Source organism: Mus pahari, chromosome 16, assembly GCF_900095145.1.
Source record: "Mus pahari chromosome 16, PAHARI_EIJ_v1.1, whole genome shotgun sequence".
Classification (NCBI taxonomy): domain Eukaryota; kingdom Metazoa; phylum Chordata; class Mammalia; order Rodentia; family Muridae; genus Mus; species Mus pahari.
In genome coordinates this window covers 62,726,821-62,747,355 of record NC_034605.1, presented here as the reverse complement: position 1 = coordinate 62,747,355, position 20,535 = coordinate 62,726,821, and the positions used below count along the sequence as shown (strand labels likewise).

Below are 20,535 nucleotides of genomic sequence, written 5' to 3'. Positions count from 1 at the left end.
GGATGGTTGTGAGCCACCATGTGGTTGCTGGGATTTGAACTCCAGACCTCCGGAAGAGCAGTCGGGTGCTCTTACCCACTGAGCCATCTCACCAGCCCACCTATATTCTTATATGGAAAAATACTCATAAGTATACACTCACCCTCAGATGAACACACTTCACAGTCTCAACCTTAAGCATACAGACTTCCCTCTCACAGAGCCATAGGCACGCTCATTCACACACAGTCATCAATGCACACACATGGAAACATACACCTTTACACTCACTCACACATTGCCACACATGCACACACACACACACACACACACACACACACACAGCCATGCAGGGACATTGCCCCCCACCACATGGGCACACTCACTCACACAGAGCCATACACGCCCATACACACACAGGCACACGCCCATTCATCCTCCCACGGACATCAGCACACTCACATGCATTTGCACAAACTCACATGCCCTACACCATCCACAAAGGACATAGAACTCCTCGTGTACCGAGCTCCATCTCCACCAGTCGGTAAGAGATCCAAATCCTGTGTGGAACTTTCTGGAGATGACAGGGGGTGAAGCTTTTTAATGATGAGGGAACAGGCTTGGCACTGAGGCATCAGGAACCAAGTCACTGAGCTGACATGGCTTCATTGAATCCAGAGGCAGCCCTGGTATTTTATGCTTTGGGGAGACATCCCACCATGAAGACAAGGCCACCCATGGAACGTTGCCTTCTTGCTAATCCTAGGCTTATTGACAGTGTGAGTTCTGGGAAACAAATGTCCCAGCCTTGCACATGACAGTGTCCTGGTGGGTGAGCTCTTCCTGGTTTGGGAACTCTTGAGAACACCTGGGAGAGGCTACACCCAACCATAGTGAGCGTGGCACTCAGGTGGCCGAGCCTTATGTGCGGAAAGTCAAACCCCAGTCAGGACACTGGGAAAGGGGGGCATCTCAGCCATCTCCCAGCCCACTATCCCACCCTGCTGCATGAGTGGGCTGTTGGAGACCCCAGCCCACTGGGGACCATGTGGGTGGGGTAAGACAGTGCCCAGCTCTGTGTGCCAGCTCTTCTTACTGAAGAGCCACATGCGTTGTCATGTCAAATGAGGAAAATATTTTGTTTTCCACAGAGCCTGGGGGCTTCTCATCCTGGCAGAGATGATACACACACCAGAGCACTCACTCGGGCTGCCTTGGAATTTGAGCAGACTAGCGAAGACTGGAGCCCTCAAGACCAGGCAAGCTGCTTCCACTCAGATGAGTCAGCGGTCCACTCTTTTTTTTTAATTGGGGCTCATCAGAGCTACAATTTCCACTCTTATGAATATGAGAGACATTTTTTTAAAAACACACTCCTTTGTCTGACACGAATGTGCTAAATCCTTCTATGATGGCCTTAAATTATTAGTCACTTGGTTCTCTAGCTAGCAAGGCCAGAGAACGCACGCACATTTCCCCAAACCTCATCAGCACACACAAACTCCCCTTCTGCCACACTGACTCCCCCTCCTGAGAGATTCCTGAGCCCAGCTGCCTTCCTGAATTCCTTCTCCCTCCTCTCCCTTGCCCTGCACTTGTGGCACAGAGCCACACTTCCATGGAAGCGAGTCACACCCCTCCCAGAAAAGCATCACACCAGAGTTAAACAGGATAACAAAAGGAACAGGAGCTGTATCCCCTCAGGGCTCTGGAGGCTGTGAGGAAGGTGTGGGAAGGTCCACAGTCCCATGCATGCCCCAGGGAGGGTCTGTCTGTCTCCCTGGCTGTGGCAGCATTACCCTAGTCTCTGGCTCTGTCTTCAACTCTCTTCTCATGTATGCCTCAACCATCTTTCTCTTATGAAGACAGCTGTCATTGAACTCTAGCCCACTAGGGAATCTTTTTCAACCTCTTTAACTGATTGCAGCTGCAACGACCCCTTTTCCAATAAAGAGACAAGAGTCTACAGATCCATAGGTCCAAGAGATTGGACACAAGTCTTTCCTGAAGCCACCATTCACCAAATAATTGCCACAGCACACAGAACAACAACCAGCAATAGCATACAATGTAGACATGACATTCCAGACTCTCTATGTAGGCCCCTCAAATACATAGATTAAAATAACTTTCCCATTTGGGTTACAAATTCCCTCTGTGCTTGATACTCTAGGGCAGGTAATAGCGGCTAAAAAGCATAGTCCCCTCTGGCCCACTCAAAACCAGCTGTGATGTCACCCTTGCTCCACCAAGGTAGCCAGGTAGTCCTCTGAGTGAGCCACATTGCAGTGAATAGCCTCTCATTCATACCCCTGCCCAAGGAAGCTGTGCTCAGGCACAGTTACCACAGGCAGCCAGTGGGCAGTGGAGAGGGCATGGTAAAGGCAGTGGGTTTTGCCTGTCTCCAGGGCAGCAATGGGACCAGGTACCATGTCAACACATCTAGTTGCAAGACTCATTCATGAGTTTATCTGTCTGGCTTCTCTTATGTGTCTCCCTTAACAGTGGCATTAGTTCCAGGGTCTGGGATAGAAGGACAGTGTTTAAAACCTGTTGTTGCCTAGCTCCGTGCTGTAGTGGGCACTTGTAGTGGCACCAAAGATCCTGGTATCCCCCTGCAAGGCTGCATGGGGAGTGGGTGAGTACTGAGGACAGGGACATCCTAAGGCCTCTGTGCTGTCATTTTATAATAACAAGTCTGACGTTCTGAGAAGATACATGAGGGGGGAAAGTTCAAGCATTGTTGTGGTGGTCTTCATCGTGGGCATACTCTAGAGGGGAAGTTCCTCAGTGCTATATAGGTCAGGCTGCTGAGGCACGCAGGGCCTCGTGGCATGTGCACACACACACACACACACACACACACACACACGGACATACACACATGAGAACACAAGCAGGAGCATACACACACACACACAAACATACAAACAGGAACACACATACACACACACATACATACATACATACATACATACATACACAAGAACACAAGCAGGAGCATACACATACACACACACAAACATACAAACAGGAACACACATACACACATACATGCACACACACATACATACACAAGAACACAAGCAGGAGCATACACATGCACATACACACACACAAACATACAAACAGGAACACATATACACACATACATGCACACACACATGCACGCACACACACAAGCACACAAGCAGGAGCATACACACACATACACACACAAGCACACAAGCAGGAGCATACACACACATATACATGCACACACATGGACACACATACATACACACAAGCAGGAGCATATACACACACATACATACGTACATGTACAGACACACATACCCACACAAGCAGGCACACACACACATATACACGTGCACACACACACACACACACACACACACCTTTTGGTGCTCATGATCAGCCAGTTTGTGGTAATAGCTTGGCCTAAAGAAGCCAAGACTTTGCTTCTTCACTGGCTTCCTGTTCTCCTCCCTTAGTAACCTAAGCTCCATCCATAGGCCTTATTCCCTGCTCCATAGATAGTTGTCTCCCATCTGAGTGGAACAGAGCTGAGGATGTAGCTGGAAACAATCTTGGACTTATGGTCCTCCTATCTGTGACTCCAAAGTTCTGACTACAGGCAAATGCCATGATGCCCAGTTCATGTGGTGCTAAGGATCAAACCTCAGATTTGGGCGTGCCAGGTAGGCAGCCTGCCCACTGAGCTATGCCCTATGCCTCACACTCTCAATCTCCAGCTCTGGTGTCCCCTCTCCAAGTGATAAGACTTTAAGATACCAGGGTAACTCCAAAGCCTGCTTTCTTACAGTTGGGGTGTCCTTCATCACCCCACCCCACCCCAACCACACTTGACTTTCTGTTTCCTGTGGCCTGGAGAAAGACAGTAGGATGCTAACAGGCTAAAAGATGGCACCGTGTACCTGTCCACCCACAGCTCCAGGAGACCAACTAAAAATTAACTCTGGCACAGCAGGGGTTAAGGGTCCAAAGACTCGGAGAGAGCGATCCCTTTTCATGGCTTTTCTGACAGGCTGAAGCTGATCCAAACCTCGTTTAATGAGCACTTATTGTCTACAAATAAGCTCATAGGGCATCCTCCTATGTAATTAAACCAGAAAGGAAGCATTTGCTCTAACCTGATGGTGTAGCTCAAGAATTAATTGTGGGATTATTTGAAATTACAATCTTGTGATCTGTTCCCCGAAGAGGAAAGAGGGAAAAAATTACTAAGGAGTCTCACTCTATGTGATTTTTTTTTTTTTTTTCTGGATTTTGTTCCCTTTTATTCTTGGAAAAACTTCAGTCAGGCTGCACTGATAACATGCAAACAGAAGGAGACTTTTCAGGGCAGCTTGCTACTACATATTGCTACATAGTTTCACAGAAGGCCAGACAACTGCTGATAATGGCTCAATTTAGCATATTTTTAACACCCCCTATTATTAAGCACTCTCCAAGTTTCCAGGTGGAGGATCGTGCCCCACAGTTATTTAAGGAGTCATTTCTGAAATCTGCTGTCAGAAGTGCCTGCTGACGACAGATGTTCTATCTCAAGAGCTGTGGCCAGAGGTCTGAGAGGGTTCTCTGACACCTGGTGCCCGTGGGTGGCACCGATTGCCAGAGGTTTCTTAAGGAGAAAGTGATTAGTCTCGGAACATTGGCTTGTTAGTGGGGATCCTCTGTTGTGGGTCTCTTCTGCTTCTTGTTGGTCCAGTTTTCTGACAGACGTTGCTTCCCTGACTGTCACACATGCATCTCTTCAGGCTGCAGGGAGAACAAACTTGTCTCTGCTCTAAAAATAATTACAACATATGTGTCATTCCTGACTGCACACTCTGAGCCCCAGGGACCAGGAGCAGATAGACAGATGTCTTTAAGAGGATCGGGCAGGCTGGGACCCTGTGCTCTCTGGCACCTGGGAGACTCCAGCCCTCTGGTGGAGCACTGCTTGGGGAAGCTGTGCTTGAGTTACTAATGCCCTGCCAGGGGCAAAAGAAACCCAGATTGCTGCCAAGAACCAGCTCAAGCTTGTGTTGCTGACACTTGTAAAAGTCTTGCTTTGACTTGCAGATGGAAGGAACAGATCTCAAGCTGAGCAGTGATGGACAGCGAGGGATGCCTGACACCTCCGGGAGATGCTGCTCTTTGTGGAAAGAGCCATTTCAAAGAGCAGGGTGAGGAGAGGGCTGGACTCCTGCTAGGTATGGGGTTCCCGCCCTGCAGCCTTCCCAAGTGCCACTTGAATGCCAGTCAGAATCCTGGCTGTCTCTTGAGTGTTGTAGGAATGGAAAATAAAGATAATTACCAGAGTTATACAATATGAGATGATTCGGTGCAGACCACGGGGATCGCAAATAGCTAGTGGGAGATAAATGGGAACCAGAAGAGCCATTTCACTTTGGGGATAAAGTTTAGTGGGAATTAAGAGTGATCTACTGGGTGATCAGTGTGCCCAATAGGAGCAAGCTGTCACCAGCTCAGCTTCTGCCTCAACGCTGCAGTGCTATGCTGGGGCATGTCAACAGTCAGTGGGAAATGCAAGACAAAATTCTTCCCAAGAGACAGAGTCACAAGGAACAAGCCTAACAATAACAAATCCAGGAGGAGAAGGGCATGGGGCACGATCTTCTTTCCAGAACACGAGTTCTGATATATGAGGTAGTTCTTTCTAAGAAACTTAGGTATTTCTTTGGTTTTTATAAAGTATATGAACCTTAAAAATTGGAAGTCCAAAAGCTCAAGCTGGAATCCTGTCCGGCCTGAGCCTGTATGCGGCTTGCCTTTGCTGTCTTGGGTGCTACGAATCATGTGTGTAATTCCCCTACAGTGCCCATAAACAAGGAAGTGGGCAAAATTCTCAAAAAAATAACAAAAAATGAGAGAGAGAGAGAGAGAGAGAGAGAGAGAGAGAGAGAGAGAGAGAGAACTTTTTTTTTAAAAGCTTTATTTATAATCTTAAGATATCTTACACTGTAGCTGTCTTCAGACACACCAGAAAAGGGTGTCAGATCTCATTACGAGTGGTTGTGAGCTACCAGTTGGTTGCTGGGATTTGAACTCAGGACCTTTTGTTAGAACAGTCAGTGCTCTTAACCACTGAGCCATCCCTCCAGCCCCAAGAGAGTGCTTCAACTGCCTTTTTGTGACCTTCAACACAGCAGCTGTCAAGATGAGTTCCAAACCCTTTATGTCTCCTGCCCTTCCCATATCTGTAGGGGCATTGTCTTTCTCTTGCTCCAAAAAGCTAAGATGGATGGAGAATGTTCTTTATCTTCCCATCAAAGGAAGATGAAGTTCCAGATGTAAAAGGTTAGCTGGTTAGCAAAGTGGTCCAAGAATACAGGGAGAAATATGCTATCCCCACAAGCAGGTGCTGGGCAGAAGGGTAAACCCAACAGCTGTTCCTACAGACATTCACTCTGGCAAGATAGCTGTCACCACGCTGAAGCTGGGCAATGCTGGCAAGAAGGAATCCTGGAGCAGAAAGCCAAGTCTTGCAACATAGGAAAGTAAAGGGGCAGATCTGAGGATTAAAGGACGGAACAGTTGCCAGAATGGACGGACCCTCCAAAGCACCTCCAGCGATACATACGTTTAAACATGCGGGAGGGATAAAGCTTATGTCTTCTGGGAGGGACTCGCCCGGGGAACCTACTCCAGTGAACTGGTCAGCAGAAGAGCAGTGTTTCTGATTTGAAACCATCACAAAGGTGAGCAAAGTCTACCTATACAGGACTTGAACAACAACAGAGAAAGCCAAGAGGTCCCTGGCTGTGGTTAGCAACTTTCAGACTCACTTTCTCTGGATGCATGTGCCTGCTTAAGCTCCTGGGAATGATCACCTGTGGCTACCCAGACCTCAACCCATCATTGTGAAGAGTGGGTCGGATCTGGGGTACTGAAGCACGACAGGCGTTGTGCAGGACTCTGATGTCTTTCGGCACTCAATGGGTGCTCTTAGGAGTGGCAGATAGATCTAGGGGCCTTAGGCCTGTCACCTGAACAAATATCTCCCTGTCAGACCACTGTCACTGGAGAAAACAGCTGAGATTTGCCTGAGCATCTGCTAGTGAATGAGTTACACAGTGTCAGCTCTCCCACTGGGTATCCACCCCATGCTCTGGTGTTATTTAATGTAAATGAAAAAAAGGAGACTAGCAGAGTTGTTTACTGGCCAAGTCAGTGGATAGGTCCTTTCAGCTCACAGATTACAAATCCTGATTACAAGCCCCAGATCACCTCCATAGCTCCCTCCTTGCAGGGACAGATATATGCACACCAGTCCCCATCTGCTAGGTACCAAAGCCACTGCTCTTGCTGGGAAGATGTGAGGGCAAGACAGTGCTGAGACACAAGACTACATCTGGCCTCTGGGAAGGGTAGGAGTGGCTTACCAGGAAATAGAGTGTGCTCTGTTCTCTGGCTCAGGGCTGCCTGGGAACGTGGAAACTGGAGGTGCCCTGGCTGCAGGTGTGCCACATAGGTATATAGACACACTGAACTTGGGCCAATTTCTGCAAAGGATGAGGTGAAAACTGAGTTGTACAGATAAGCACAGGGCTGTTTCCTGCCAGAAGCAACTTGTGTTCGATGCTGTACTTTACATTAAAACATGTAACAAGGAGTTGAATTTCCTATACCATAAAACTGGCAGGTCCAAACTTAAGTTATTTAGCTCTCTCTCTCTCTCTCTCTCTCTCTCTCTCTCTCTGTGTGTGTGTGTGTGTGTGTGTGTGTGTGTGTGTGTGTGTGTATACACATGAAGGTTATGAGCTTTTTGAGACAGGGTCTCTCACTGGGATTCAGGTTCTCGGATGAAGGTAGCTGACTAGCCAATAAGCCCCAGGGATTCACGCGTCTCTGCCCCACCCACTCCCAAGCAATGGGACTGCAGGCAGGCATCATCATGCCCAGCTTTGTATGCGTGCCGGCGGTCAAACTTGGGCCCCGATGCTTCAATGGCAAGCACTTTGCCACCGTTGCCTCGGCCACTAAACTGTCTACTTTCTAAACTGGGAGAACACGTATTAGGATTTCCAGCGTATTGTTACCCTCGAAGGTTTTTGTTTGTTTGTTTGTTTAAGGCATGTCAATTTCAAGTGGTCCGCAATGCCCTGACTGAGTGTGGCTATAATGCACTTCGTAAACAAAGGTGACCCATGGGCCCTGTAGGTGAGCGTTCATTACTGACAGGAGGTCATGATGTGTGTTGCACATCATGCAAATTTGAAAAAGTCCAAGAACATTTTAAAGGTGAATTTAAGAGAGGCTATCTTTCTCACTTTGTGAGAGGTTTTACATAACTAACTACGGTCATCTCTTTTATAGACACTGAACCCTTCATTTGAAATCACTGAAGTCCCAGGAGTTCTTCAGAGAGGCGAGGTTTCGATTTTACATTCAGAAACATTGTAAATCACTGGTATTTGGAAGCTTGGGGATTTGCTTTTTGAACTTCCTACTTTTGAAAACTGGAGTATAGAATCATTTCTGACTTATCTCACCCTCTAGGGCCAACTGACAGACGCAAAGTAAAGAAGTCAACCCAAGGTCAGGGTTTATCCAAACAACAAGAACCAGCAGAGTCAGCGCTTCTGCAAATTCCCCCAACGGCCATGATATATCACTTTCTAGGGTATAGACAACGAAAGGACTCCGAGTGGCTCTCTGTCAGCAGTGGATTCGTCAAAACCTTCCGGCAGAGTGTGGAGTGCTGCGTCCGCGGTAAAGAGCACTTGCTGTTCTTCCAGAGTCCAGTTCTCAGCACCCACACCAGGCTGCTCACTGCCACCTGGCTCCAGCTCCGGTGTCTCACACCTCCATGGATACCCACACTCATGTGCGCACACACACACACACACACACACACACACACACACACACGTGATAAAGATAAAATAAACCCCCAAACCTTCCAGGTCTGGCAGCACCACTCTGATTCAGTGAATTCATACAGATGTATCCATGACACCAAAGGGTTGAGATCATTTATTAAAGACCACTGAGCCCAGAGTGTTAGAAACGGCTGTTCTGCCTCACCTGCTTGAGTCAGGATTCATCAAGGTAATGGTCACAGGAGGAGACTGGAGAGAGAAAGTTCAATTTTAGAAAGACCTGCCTCTGCCTCTGCATTATTCCCTGTTGTCCTTTATCAGGGCTAGATGGCGAGGACTCAGTGTAGCATTTGCAGGTTTCTTGAAGTTCATGCTGCAGCTGGCACAAGAGAAGGCAGCCCTCCACGGTCACCTGCCCTCCATTGCTGCCTGCCCTCTTTTCTTGCCACTCCAGGTTCTACTTTGCAATGCAAGAAGCCTTGGATGCAAATCAGCGAAGCTGTCATCGATAGCCCACCCGAGCCAGCATACACATCGATAGCCCACCCGAGCCAGCATACACATCTATAGCCCACCCAAGCCAGCATACACATCGATAGCCCACCTGCACCCAGCTCTCTGCAGCTGACCCTGGCCACCCCCAGACCTAGAGATTTACATGCTGTTCTGCCATTGAAAGGAGGAGTGAATGAGTTCCACAAGGCCCTGGATATGGATTCTGAAGTCCCAAGAGGATATTCTAAAAGGGTGTGTTGAGAAGGTTGAACATACACCCTTCTGGACTGGAATGCACTGTAGGAAAGCATATTCTATCTATCTGTCTATCTATCTATCTATCTATCTATCTATCTATCTATCTATCTCCTTTCTTTCTTTCTATTTATCTTCTTTTTTTCTATCTTTCTATCTATCTATCTATCTATCTATCTATCTATCTATCATCTGTCTATGTGTGTGCATGTGTGCATACGTGTGTGCCCATGTACATAAGAATTCACATATGAAGACCAGTAATCAATAGCAGATGATCACTCCTCACCCTATTTTCTTGAGATAGAGCCTCTTCTTGAATCTGAAGCTCTATGTTTCGGCTAGCCAGGCTGGCCAGCAAGCTCCAGAGAGCTTGTCTACACCACTTTTATGTGAGTGTCGAGGAACCTGTGCTTACACAGCAAGTCTTCTGCCCACTGAGCCATCCTTCCAACAGTTCCTCATTTCTTGACATCATCTTTTGGTGAGAAGGAAAAACTACAATGAGGTGAGAACATAGCCATACCCAGGAAGGGACCCAGGAATGGTAGAAAATTCCAGGTGATATAGCTGTGAAGAGCCACCACAACCAAGGCAACTCTAATAAAAGAAAGCATTTAACTGGGGCTGGCTTAGAGCTTTACAGGACAGAGAGAACGATGGCACACATGATACTGGAGATGTAACTGAGAGCTTTACCTCATGATCCAAACTCAAACAGAGAGAGAAAAAACACCAGGCTGGGTGTGAGCTTTTGAAACTTCCAAGCCCACCCCAGTGACACACTTCCTCCAGCAAGGGCAACACTTACTCCAAGACCACACCCACTCCAAGGTCACACTTACTCCAAGACCACACCCACTCCAAGATTATGCCTACTCCAAGGCCATGCCTACTCCAAGTCCACATCCATTCTACGGCCACATCTGTTCTAGGCCACACCCACTTAAAGGTCACACCTACTCCAAGGGCACACCTTTATGAGCCTATGGAGGCCATTCTTACTCAAACCACATACCTGGCAACATCATGTCAGGCTAAGCTTACAGATTATTTCTGAGAACTGGACTTCCCACGGTGTATGTCTTACATGTCCTCCAAAGATCTGTGTGCTAAAGAGTTGGTCCTCTTCTGATGGTGCTACTGGGACATGGGGCCACTGGGGATGACAGCTTGCAGGTTGTCTGGGTCCTGCTCCCTGACCTCTGCGTTGTGCCTATTAGGAGATGACCAACTTAACTCCATCATACACTTCACGGTGTGACATTCTGTCTTCCCACATGTCTAGAGACAGGATGGTACGACCATGAGCTAAAATGTCTAAAACCATGAGCCAAAATAAGTCTTCCCTTCTTGTAGATCACGTATGTCAGGCACTCTGTCACTGTGATCAAAGATAAGGAACATGCTTTAACAAAGTACTTATGGATTCGCTCATTTATTGGTGAGTGGTTTATTGATACCTCAAGAGTGCTTTTCTTTGTGATGAGATAAGAGTGAAGAGATAAAAATGCCTGCATTCATTAAACCCATGTCCTTGCTCCGTGTAGTGATAACCATATATATTATTGCTTTGGGAGATGATAGGACTGTGAAATAAGGCAAGCAGGAAAAGGCAGTGGGAACTTAAGTCTCCTCAACCTGGGAACACTGTGACATTTCTTCTGAGAAGGTGAAATCTGGGGTGATGCTTGGGAGAAAATGAAACTGGTGGGCTCGAAGCTAGTGAATAGCACAGATGGGGACAGTAGGGGAGGGGTGGCAGAGACTTAGCCAGCAGCAGATCTGGCGTCTTACCCAGGTAATGTTATCTCATGGTATTTGAATTATTATTGGAAGTAACACAAAAGAACATGTCTTAGGGCTTTCATTGCTATGAACAGACACCATGACCAAGGCAACTCTTATAAAAGATAACATGTAATTGGGGCTGGCTTGCAGGTTCAGAGATTCAGTCTATTACCATCATAGCAGGAAGGATGGCAGTGTCCAGGCAGGCAGACATGGTGCTGGAGGGGCTGAGAGTTCCTCATCTTGTTCTGAAGGCAAACAGGAGAAGACTGACTTCCAGGCATCTAGGATGAGGGTCTTAAAGCCCATGCCCACTTCCTTCAATGAGGCCACACCTACTCCAACAAGGCCACACCTCCTAACAGTACCACTCCCTAGGCCAAGCATATTCAAACTGCCACAGGACACTAGGTACAGGGCAACCTCATTTCTGTTTGTAACTGGTGCCCTGTACTGTGATGTAAGGGTACAGGAGGCAGAACCAAAGACAAGAGGCTTAACACACGTGAGTGATGGAAATGTCTGGAATTACTTTAGCAGCTGTGAACTAGGATGACATGTGAAAGCTGGGGTGTTTGGGCGTGAGACTAGACAGAACTCGATGATAGGTTGTACCAAACGTAAAGGTTTGGCAGAAATCACAGACGAATCTCAGAGTCTGCTCAACTGGAGAGAGAGTGGAGCCACTGACAAGACAGGAATCTGGGGAGGGGTAGGACAACCAATGGCTCATGATGGGTACACTAAGTTCTTTGTAATAAATTAGTTTTTAAGTGTGTATGAGTATTCTGCCTGACTGTATGTCTGTATACCATGTGACCGTCTGGTGCCTATGGAGGCCAGAAGAGGGCATCAGATCTCATATAACTGGAGTTACAGATGGTTGTGAGCCTCCGTGTGGATGCTGGGAATAAAACCCAGGTCCTCTAGAAAAGCAACTGGTGCTCTGATCTGCTGAGCTGTCTCTCTCCCCCAACACATACTAATTTCTCCATGTTTATTAGAATGGGGATGACAGGGAAGGGCCTAGACAAATGGCTAGCATCTGAAGCCACGGGCCAAGGTGAGCTCTTAAGGTCCCAGAAATGGTGGGCTGCAGTATATACTCTGGTAGTACCTTAAATTTGAGACTCAAAGAAGGAGAAGTCAATGTGAAACTGAGTCTTCCTTTTGCAGCGGATGGTGATTAACACAAAGAGCCACAACTGGTTCATGTGCAGAGGACAAGGCATTGCTTACCCTACATGAGACATTGCTTGTACTGAAGGCATTGCTCGCCCTATAGGATAAGACATTGCTCATCCCCACAGGACAAGACATTGCTTATCCTAAAGGGGAAGACATTGCTCACCCCTACATGAAATGTCTACATCATACTCCCTTCTCCCAAGGTTGAAGGATCATCACAGAAGAGGGGACAAAAAGACTGTAAGAGCCAGGGGCAGTGAATGACTACACCAAGACTGTTTTCTGGACACAGAATGGAAACTGTACATATGCAGTCACAATGGTTATGACAGTTATGACACAACCTGTGCAAGATCCAGACAGATCTCTAAAGATGCTGACTGTGAAGAGGCCTGAAAATCAGTACACGTTTATAGAAGTCAGAATCAGTCAGGTTCTGCTGTAATAATAAATAAGCCCAGACCCTCAGAGGGATAATAAAATAATGTGTGAGGGGATTTGGGGAAGCACCCTCCAGTTCAGCCTTCTCAGCTCTCAGGATCATAGGGGACAGAAGGGAACAGAGAAAACAAACCTCTTCTTGGACAGGAAGAAAGATTCTGTATTCCCATTTCCATTGGCTGGAACAAGTCACACAACTCCATCTAATTGAAAGGGTGGCCAGAAAATATGGTAGGCATATACAAAATTCAGTGAGAAGCAAGTACCTAGGCACAGGGCATGCCCATCTTCTCAAAACAAGGGGAGGCATGAGACCTTGCACTCTTTCCTACCTGGAACTCTGGCATTCTTTCTTATTCAAATGGTCTCTGTGAATTCATGCTCTAACCCTGTCATCCCCTCAGGACATGGCTCTCCAGCACCAAGAATTGAGAATTAACAGCACCCAAGGAGACACAGCTTCCTTGGGAAGCTGATTTTTAATCCAATTAAAAATGCAAAGCCAGTCTTGTAATGATAGGCCTCCTGGCCCCAGATCAGGAAGAGAGTGGTACCCACATGCCCATGTACACTTCTCTAATTGCTGAATAATGGCTCCTTTTTATTGGGTACTTACTATATATCGCCGTGATTATCTTTTATTGTTATTGCTGTTGTTTTGGAAAGCAACACAACCAAGTCAAACTCATGTGTGGGGGCTGAATGGCCAAGAGCAAGTTACTCTGTCTGCTCTACCACTTAAAATAGAAGTAAGATCATCACCTCCTTGGGGGCTTCGTAGATTTGAGAGATGAGGTTTAAAGTCTCATTTCTAAGATAGGGATTCAGTAAATAAAAACAAAGCCAGCAATGTTATTAATAGTTGCCTCAATAAAAGAGTTATAATTCAAACCCACTGTATATTTGAATATGGCAGCAACATTGTATATTTTAATAATAGTAGCAACATTGTATATTTGAGTAATGGTAACAACACTGTGTATCTGAGTAATAGTAGAAAACCACTGTCCACCCTGGCATTTCTTTCTTAAGAGGAAGGAAGAAGCTGATAGAAAAGGAAATGAATGTTGAAGGGGCTCTCTGAAGCCATCTGAGTTTGCAAAGCCAGTGTTCACAAGTGGGACACCCTCCCCCACATAGACACTCAGCACTGAATGCCCCCCACCTTATGGAGGAATCCCACAGCACCTCTCAAAGCTGTTTTCCCTCCTCGAGCTCCAACCACCCCTGAATCCTGACTGACACTCAGCAATGTTCCATCCAAAGGAAGAGGCTGGCAGCATGCTATAAATACTGACCCAGCCATGGTTTTTAATTAAATTTTTGTGGAAAAATACCACTTAGAGGTGACACTCTCTCTGCTGCCCTTCTCTAAGCAGCCCACTCACTGGGCGGGTGATTTCTTGCCATTGCCCGCTGTACCAACACTTGAGCTAATGCTGTCACTTTTGCCATGATGTCATTGCCTGAGGTGCTGAAATGTTATTTGAAAACACAGCCCAGATTTTGAAACCAGACACCTTCAGTGGAGAAACCTCCAGGGTAGAAAGTCTAGCTGTGACTTAACACCAAGGAGAGACTTGGAAGAAGTAAGTCCTGGTGTGGTGAGATGTAAGTCCAGCAAAAGCTAGGACCATGGTGGCAGGTGAGCCCAGGATGAAAGACTCACATTTCTGCCTCCCCCACCCCCTACCTTCCCAGCCAACCCAGCCACAGGCAAGCCACAGATCTTCCCTGTTAGGCCTATCTCCAGTCACTTCAACATGAGATGGCCCCAGGAGGCAGGGAGGAAAGCAGGTAAGTACAGTAGGATACTCAGGCCACTGTTTGATAAGAGCATCCAGCGTTTCCGTTTCTTCCCCCACTAAAATCAAGACTCAAGGGGCTGGACAGATGGCTACTTCCAGAGGTCCTGAGTTTAATTCCCAGCAACCACATGGTGGCTCACAACCATCTAAAATGGGATCTGATGCCCTCTTCTGGTGTGTCTGAAGACAGTTACTACAGTATACACATATACATAGAATAAATAAATCTTTAAACAACAACAACAACAAAGTCAAGGCTGATGGTGAAGGTGGTGGTGGTGGAAGATCAAAACCTGTTCTAGCTCTAAGCTATGGCACAGTCCAGGACCTCTTGCAGCTCATGTGTGTGAGTAAGAGCTAAGAGATAAATCACAACCATGATTCCACTGAACTACCCACACAGAAGAGGCCATATAGGTCACTAGAACCATCATGGAAGATTAAGAGTCCAGCAGGAAGACAGCAATAATTACAGGCAAGAGAGATGGAAGGAAAAACGCATGGGTCAGTTTTAAACCATAGCATGAAAGAAACTAGGCCAACTGCCTGGGAGGTATCAGAACCGGATGGCATTTCCACTGGGAGAGTTCTCAGAGTCTAATTTACGTAGAAAGTTTATCCTTCTTCACCCAGTGAGCCTACAATTGAAAGAAATGGAACACAAGTCTATGCCTCCGGCACAGTGCTGAATCAAACCGCTAAGTACAGACTGTTCTAAGCACTATGCTTCAAAGGAGGCCAGAGAGACTGTAGCAAGCCATGCAAATCTGCTTACCCAGAGAGTCACGTGTGTACTCCAGGACTTGCAATGTCTCAGGTATCAGAACACACTTGCACTGGTCTCTAATGGCTCTTACCATCCAGATAGAAAATGCACATACACAGTGATGCCCTCAACTCTCTGTAGAAGCTGTGGAACGTGGTGGGTGTCAGGGAGCATGAGTAATACAATTAACAAGAAGACAAAGGGTCAGAAGGCTGTACCACTCTTCTGCCATCCATTGCCCATTTAACTGTGAAATGAGAGGTGGGTTTGGAGAGTTAGAGTCAGTATGGGGGGGGGGGGAGTTCTGCTGCTATGATATGGTTTGCCTGTCAGGATGAACAGGACTCCAAAGGTCCTGTTCAGAAGTTGAAGTTGTTAGATAAAAGCACCAAGATAACAGTGCCCAGATGTGACAGACAGAACATTTGATTATGTTATGGGGCATATTTATAGTGAACAAATAATAGTGGTAGGGTCAACCACTGTGGAAGGTCTCCAGAGCAGGTGATAAAGCCAGAAAGAAAATATTCAAACCAAGCAGAGCAAGAAAGGTGTTAGTCAACATGAGACGAAACAAAGATGTGTCCCAAGATTGTCTTGGGTCCCTACGGTTGTGATAAACATTGTGGAAAAAAAAAAAAAAAAAAAAGAGTCATTTGCCTTATGCTTCCATGGCATAGTTCATCCCTGAGGCAAACCAGAGCAGGAAGGCAAAACAAGAACCTGGAGGCCGACACTAGGACAGAGAGGCCTGGTGAAGTTCTGCTGCTCTCTGACTCGTTCCCCATCGGCCTGCTTTCTTACACAGGTTAGACCATCTGCCCAGGGTTGGCACTACCTGAAGTGAGTGGGGCCCTCTCACACCAATCATCCATCAAGAGAATACTAACAGATGTGCCCACAGGCCATTCTGATGGAGGCTGTCCAGATGTGTTGATGGACTGAAGGTGACCTTCCCATAAAGCTTTCCTGTATTTTGATAACTATTCCTGCCGTGGCCATTTTCCAGGGTATTGGCCCCGTGACTGCTCACCACCCTGCCCACATCTCTGTAAACATCTCTTCCACAAGACTTGGAAATTACCCAATCTGTAGTACCATGTGTTTCCCTCCTGACTTATGTAAGACTTTGGAGTAGATTACTGACCTGTCAGTCCAAGGTCACCTGATCTGGCCATGAGGAATGAAAGCAGACCAGTTGGAGGGTTCGAAGCAAAAGGAAACCTGTGGCCATTTTATTGAGAGCAATCAGACATTGTATACCCTTATCAGAAACAGAATATAACAGCAATTGCCAGGATCAATACGGTCATAGTTGCCAGGGTACAATGACGTTTGCAAACTATACAGGGTAGACAAGCTTCCATGCTACCTTGACTTCTAAGAGAACATACAGAGAGCCACGAAGTCTGAATGCTTCCCTGTCCAAGAGAGGCAATTGGAAGGTACACAGTACCCCAGGAGCCACAGACTGAAAAACCTATGACGCATGCCTCCCAAGACGGCTAGCCCAGGCCAACCCCATGGTTCCCTGCACTGTGCAAAACACTGTCTCATAGGAGAACTCATTCCAAGGACTAAATCACACTGCCAAGAAATCCACTCCCAATGTTTTCTCAGGGAGAGGAGTGGTTCTCACCCTCCCGTGTTGACTGGGTCATATGACAGAGCAAACAACCCCACCCCACCGGCACACCATCCAAACCTTGCCATGGAACCAGATGTGGAGCTTTGGGGAGTCATGTATACAGCAGCGGTATACATGGACAAGGGAAGGGTCTGTATGTCAGGATGGCCTGAGCTTATGCATGTCTATGATGAGTACAGACTTTGTACCTCAGTTGTTGCATTATTGAGGGACCCTAACACAACAGGTGTGCTTAGAAGAACTTACATCTTCAATTCTCAACAAATCAAGAAGTAAAAATTAAAGACAATGACATTATATCTGTTTATTCATTATCCATATATAGTCAAATGTATAAAGTGGAACAGTAATTAAAAGTGGAACATTTGGGTTTAAAAGTACAGCTAAGAGACACTTCATTCTCACCTCCACCCATGAGTCCAAAAAGCTAAGTTGCACAGCTGTGAAGTCACATGAGAAAGCCATGGAGAAAAACCAGGACTCTCCCACTAGACTCTCAGGTAGACCCATCAGCTGGCCATCCCTCACCAGCACTTAAGACTTTGGATGTTTGTGACTGACAAGAAACACAGTTCTGAGAACGCTAATACATACACATACACACATACATATACACACATACATATACACACACAAAGACACGGTCATTAAAGCAAAGATGTCATCCCACTCACTACTGATGTGACTACATTCTCAAAGGAGTGGTCTGTGGGAGTTTCTGCCATGCCCGACTCAGAAGCAGTCCACTGCTGAAGGCAGAATGCCTTAGAGCCCTAAGGTAAAGAGTGACATCAGCCACAACTAGAGAAAGCAGACCACAATGGCCCGAAGGATGGTGACAGGTGTATAGGAAGGAGAATCACAAATGATAACAGTGTCACCCATGGCTCAGTCTGTGGACAGACTCTGTGGGTTCCCTTGTGCCCGATTCCTAAAGGGATGCTGTAGACCACCACTGGGAGCTGCAGATGTCCCCTGTGATGAACACATTACACAGCTCTGCTCTCTATCTCGCCGTTCCTTGTCTTTCTTCCTTATTTATGTCTTCTTTCAACTGTTAGAGAACACTTGGGGGAATTCTGTATTCCCACACTACTCTCACCCCATGCCCATCCCCCTCTCACCAACCATCGGTGAGTTCCCTGGACTGAGTGGATACTTGTCTAGATGTAGGAAGGGCAAAACCACCACACCCCATCCCATTGTCAACCACATACGCAGACTACTTCCCCAAACTCTGCTAGCAGGAACACATCAGAAAACATTACCATGAAAGACTACCCCTTTCAGCTCTGATGCCCTTGCCTCCTGAACTACAGAGTTTCAGTAAAACATACAATGCCCACAGCTTCCAGAATAGTCACAAATTCTAATGTCACTTCCAGGAGACCCATTCCCCTCCTCTATACTGTAGGACAGAATGGTTCATGGGCATTGGCTTCCTGGTGCTCAACCCCAATCCTGTGGCAGCATCACACCCCAGTGCCTTGGACATTATTCGCCTTTGTAACTGAGCCTCCAACATAACTAGATCTTCTTTACAAGCGCCCTTACGAAGCTATGCTGGCTGTACTGGGTACCAAGGCAAACACGGAACTCTGGGCTGAGAACCCTGGGAAGGTCTGTGTGCATTACTTGTTTGTGCTTAGAGTCCTTTTAAAAGCAGATAATTATCTGAATCCTTCCTGATGGCTTCCTCAGATGTTACCCACGGCAGCAATCATTCTTAAATAAGCGAATATTAAACGTCTATCTAAAGAGGAGTTTCTAGTAGATTTCTCAGCTCATTCTACAATTTGTTTTTAGTTCAATGTAAGTGAGGAAATATTGGCATTAAGGATGTGCTAGCTGAGGATGTGCTAGCTGACTGAGGAGATCGCTGCTCGGAGGGTGAGATCTCTGCTGCACAAGCAGGAGGAACTCGGGCTTGCATCCCCAATGGCTACATAAAGGCTAGGATTAACCTTGGGGATCTGTGGTCTCAGACTTGGGGGCAAAGACAGGCAGACACCAGGGGCTTGCCAGCCAGCCTGTCTAGCCAGAATAGCAAGCCCTAGTTCAGTGGGAGACTCTGCCTCAAAAAAATAAGACGGGGGGCTGGAGAGATGGGTCAGCAGGTGGAGGAACTGGCTGCCAAACCTTATGTCTTGCGTTCCATCTTCCAGGCCCCATGACAGAAAGAGAATTGATTCCCAGAAGTTATCCTCTGAACTTCTGAGGCACAGCCCATCCCTCTCCAATAAGCATCAGTCAGTCAATCAATCAATAAATCAATCGATTGACAGAAGTAAATGTACTATTTTTAGAGGTAGGCAATGATAGAGGAAGACATCCCAACATCAGACTGTATCCTTCTATGAGCACGTGGTATGCCGACCTGCACACACATGCTTACAGCACACACGGGTGCTCAGAGGGAGAAAGGGAAAGACAAAGAGAAAGAAATAATAATATTAAGGGGATAGTTGCTCCTTCAAGTACTGAGCACATTTTATCTTGCTTGATCTGATAGCAACATTACAAAATGGAGCTGCTGTGCACTTGTTTCGCTAGACATCCAATCCTTTATTCCAGGGCACAGCCAGGCGGTTTATTATTAATTGTTATTATTGAGAACAAGATAGATAAATATTCACAGATCACATGACCAAGCCAGGACCCAAGCCAAATCTCTCTGACAGAGCTGTCTTCTTGGCCTCCAAATGAAACTGAAGAAGGGAGATTTGATTGGCTCCCAGCCCACATTCTCGCACTCTCCCTAGTTTTCTCATTGCTCTGTCTGCAGTGTTCCGAAGGCAGTGGGACTACAAGCCCCAAAACGATTTGAAGTTTGCTTGAGCCAGTGCAGCGGCAGTTGACCAAGGGAGAACTCAGCAGGTTTTCATTTAAGGCCTTGTAGAATCAGGGTTTATCCCTGAGGAGAAAGATGATAACTATGCCGAAAAGAAAAACAGGAAGATGATCCAGCCAGTAACACCTAAGATTCAGCCCAACAAAAGCAATGTCTACATCGCCAGATTTATCAGATTTCCCACGTGGGTGGATTACTTACGAAGGACGACGATGCATGTGTCTCTGTGTGTATGTTCATGTGTGTGTCTCTATGTGTGTCTATATCTGTGTCTATCTGTCTGACTGTGTGTGGGGTGTGTGTGTATGTTCATATATGTGTCTCTATGTGTGTCTATATCTGTGTCTGTCTTGTCTGACTGCATGTGGGGTGTATGTTCATGTGTGTGTCTATGTGTGTCTATATCTGTGTCTATGTGTTCATGAGTGGGTCTCTATCTGTATCTGTCTGTGTGTGTG

The 20,535-nt window shown here is 46.6% G+C and overlaps 1 long non-coding RNA gene across 1 annotated transcript in view; it reads right to left on the bottom strand.

Annotated features, from left to right (window-relative positions):
* LOC110334319 overlaps positions 1–20,003 on the bottom strand; it is an 83,752-nt gene extending 63,749 nt beyond the window's left edge. Inside the window, exon 1 of the long non-coding RNA XR_003845386.1 lies at positions 19,863–20,003. This is a non-coding gene — a long non-coding RNA (uncharacterized LOC110334319). The remainder of the gene's footprint in view (positions 1–19,862) is intronic.
* Between the last annotated feature and the right edge of the window lie 532 nt (positions 20,004–20,535).